Source organism: Solanum lycopersicum, chromosome 11 (assembly GCF_036512215.1).
Source record: "Solanum lycopersicum chromosome 11, SLM_r2.1".
NCBI classification, from domain to species: domain Eukaryota; kingdom Viridiplantae; phylum Streptophyta; class Magnoliopsida; order Solanales; family Solanaceae; genus Solanum; species Solanum lycopersicum.
In genome coordinates, this window is record NC_090810.1 from 11,604,251 (window position 1) to 11,608,216 (window position 3,966).

At 33.6% G+C, this 3,966-nt stretch overlaps 1 long non-coding RNA gene across 1 annotated transcript; it reads left to right on the plus strand.

Moving 5' to 3' along the window:
* The first annotated feature begins 1,998 nt into the window (after window positions 1-1,998).
* LOC138339654 (uncharacterized) lies at window positions 1,999-3,010 on the plus strand. The gene is made up of 3 exons (XR_011212527.1): window positions 1,999-2,384; window positions 2,504-2,595; window positions 2,685-3,010. It is a non-coding gene; the product is annotated as an uncharacterized lncRNA (long non-coding RNA).
* Window positions 3,011-3,966: the final 956 nt, after the last annotated feature.

Consider the following 3,966-nt stretch of genomic DNA (forward strand, 5'->3'; position numbering starts at 1 on the left):
ACTCACCCTTGAATACAGACGCGATCAATATTAACCTAACTGAGGCCTGCCAGTATCCGCCTGAAGAGGCCATGTGCTCAACAAGAAAGAGCAAGTGCACTATTAGTGCATGGAACTACGGTGTACTGGTAGGATAATACGACTACTCTCTTAAGCACAACATATGCCAAAAATTACAACACAATAATCACACATAATACATAGTTCAGTTATTGTTTGAGAAACAATATACAATTTCCTTATACCAATGACACGTTAAAATGAACATAATAATCACAAGTGGTCCTCTCATGGAACGCACACCCTAAATATTATTGTTTAAGAACGTGACACCCTATCTAATATACATGTGTCGAAACGTGACACCCGATCCAATATATGTGTCGGAACATGACACCCGATCCAATTAACGCAACCAATTTTATAGTCATACCCTTAATGATCAGCACTCATAGTTATACAATCAAGTAACAAGTTCTTGGCATGTATTCTTCACACAAAATAATTTCATTAAAGTTGATTAACATTTTCCTATTTACATACATGCACACATACAATGAAGAAATTAACAAACATATATCACACATATGGAAATGAAACATTACCTAACTCAAAGACAAGCTTGAATATTCAAAAGACATTTGAGCCTTCCCTTTGTATAAACAAGTAATTAACGCAAGGATCAATAAACAAGTCCTTATTTACCCATATAATAATCAACCTATCAATCCAAGGCCAAACCCAAGATCCTAATACTCAACTAGGGCTTTTTCCACGATAAACTTCAGACCAAAACCCACACCCAATGATTATTACCCAAGATTCAAAGATATAGGAATCAAAATATGGATTAAGGGAGTACTTTTCTTACCTTTAGAGCTAGAAATCGTGGAAAACTTCAAGAATCACCCTAGTTTGTCCCTTATCTCTTAAGAACACACATTTTCTTAAAATAACAAAATTGGGGGTTTTCCCCGATTCAATTTGCAACAGGCGAGCCTCATTCCACCACAAAGGCCCCGCACTGGCTGGATTAATCACGCCTTAGCAGCTTGCACGCAGACAAAACTTGAAATTTGAGTTCCAAGCTTCCATTTTAAGACACACCTTCAACCCGGGACATTCTAAAACAACCCTTTCACGCCACGGAAGTTTTACTCACCTGGATTCAATTATGTAAAGCCGTACATGCTCCTTTACATCTTGGATAACTACTCATCTGATAAACTTCAAAATTAGATACCCCATTCATTATCAAATTTCTCTAAACCTCACCTTCGTCATATTACGTCCATGTTTGGACTAGGTTAGAAATTTCCAAGTTATTACTCAGAAGTATTCTGGACCAAATTCCATCACTACTGAAACAAGTCGTTATGATTGAAGCAATATACATACACGTATATGTATATGCATGTATATAGATAGATATGTATATGTATAGATGTATATACATATCTCTATGTGTGAGTGTATATAAATACACACACACACACACATACACACACACACATACATATATTTATATGTGTATATATATATATATATGTATGTATATATATTTATAAATCTATGTGTGTATATATATATATATATATATATATATATATATATATAGACTGAGAGAGAGAGAGATTTGACACTATTTTTGCCACTTCTATAAGCTAGATCTGGATCTCAACTTTGGAGAAATCGGAAATGTCAATATCAGGTAATCTCTACATCATTGAGGCATTTTCCAATTTCATATTCAATTAGTCGAGGATTTTGATTTGATATCTCACAACTGCACTTGAAGAGATTAAACAAGGATAATTTCGTTGAAGGAGCTTTCCTTCCGGCCAACGACTGGCACTAGTGTTACCAGTTTTGTGAACTAGATCAGGACTCAGATCTGGAAGAATCTAAAATGATGATATCAGGTAAGTCTCTACACTTTGACTTGTATTTCAATTTTAGACTCAATTCATCAAGGATCTAGATCTAATATCCCAGAACTCCACTTGAAGAGATTAAATCAAGGATAATTACGTTGGATGGAGTTTCATTCCTACCGACGGCTAAAACTGGTGCTACCACTTATATGATCTAGATCTTTATCTCTACTCGAATACCACTTCTATAATCTGGATCTAGATCTCAACTTGGGAGAAATCTTAATTGTCGATATCAGGTAAGTCTCTACATCATTGAGATTTTTTCCAATTTCATATCCAATTGGTCAAGGATTTAGATATGATATCTCACAACTTTACTTGAATAGATTAAACAAGGATAATTTTGTTGAATAAAGTTTCCTTCTAACCAAGGGCTGGCACTGGTGTTACCACTTTGTGAACTAGGTCAGGACTTAAATCTGGAAGAATCTGAAATGACAATATCAGGTAAGACTCTTCTAGTTTGAGTTATTTTTCAATTTTAGAATCAATTCATCAAGGATTTAGATCTAATAACCTGAAATTTAACTTGAGAGATTAAACCAAGGATAATTTCTTGGATGAAGTTTCCTCTCTGCCGACGGCTATAACTGGTGTTACTACTTATGTGAGCTAGATGTATATGTCTACCCAAATGAATCTGAAATGTTGATATCAGGTAACTCTTTACCACTCTGAGTTGTTTTCCAATTTTAAACTCAATTCTCAAGGATTTTGATTCGATATATCACAACTTCACTTGAATAGGTTAAACCAAGGATAATTTCGTTGGAAGAAGCTTCCTTCCGCCAACTCTCGACACTATTGTTACCACTTCTGTGAGCTAGATCAAGATCTCAACTCGGGATGAATCTGAAATGAGGATATCAGGTAAGTCTCTACCATTTTGAGTTATTCAAACTTAATTCGTCAAGGATTTAGATATGATATCTTATAAGTTCACTTGAATAGATCAAACCAAGGATAACTTTATCTGATGAAGTTTCCACCCCGGCAATGGCTAAAATTGGTGTTACCACTTATGTGATCTAGATTTGGGTCCAGATCAGGGACAAATATGAAATTATGATGTTAGGTAAGTCTTAACCACTTTGAGTTATTTTCCGATTTCAAACTCTATTCGTCAAGGATTTAGATATGATATCTCATAATTTGACTTGAATAGATTAAACCAAGAATAATTTAATTTGATAAAGTCTCCTCTACGCCACCAAATGATATTGATTTTACCACTTCTGTGAGCTAGATCAACACTCAAGTCTAGACGAATCTGAAATGATGATGTCAGATAACTTTCTACCACTTAGAGTTATTTTCCAATTTCATACTCAATTTGTCATGAATATCGATCTGATATTTCACAACTTTACTCCTTTTTTGTGGTGAATAATTACCATCACTTTTTGTGGCGAACTCAATTTCTTTCTAACAAGATCGCAAACTATAGGTGTTAGTACCCAACAATATTAGTACTAAAGAAGCCAACTCAACTCTATTACTGCTATCATGCATTCGAACTTTACTTGAAATAATTTTTCCTATTCATCACCTATCCTTCAATTAATATAATCCCTCAATATTAATTAATACCATCATAAAAATTCTATATATTTAATTGGACTACTATTTCAAATATGTTACAATAGAAAATTATGATTGAGTTAAATTAAATTCGTCTTATCTAAAGTAAACGAGTAATACTTTTTAGTCCTTATTTAGTATCAAACGAACACCTCAAAGTTCTAACCGGGTTCAAAGTATTATCAACCAATGAAAATTTCTTCAAACTTAACTCGACATCAATCAAAACACTTCTTTTGTAGCCTTACTTGTATCTTAGTAGGGTAACTTGTAGAAAAGATAGCGAACCTTCTAACTCTTAATTGAAACTATTAGTTGATCTCACCTTCTTAATTCTCACTAGTGTACTATATTTATCAAGATTGATAATTCTCCTACAATTACTTGAAACTTCTTTAAATGAATTGAATTCATATGTATCAGCAAAACTATAAACTAGGTTAGCGAA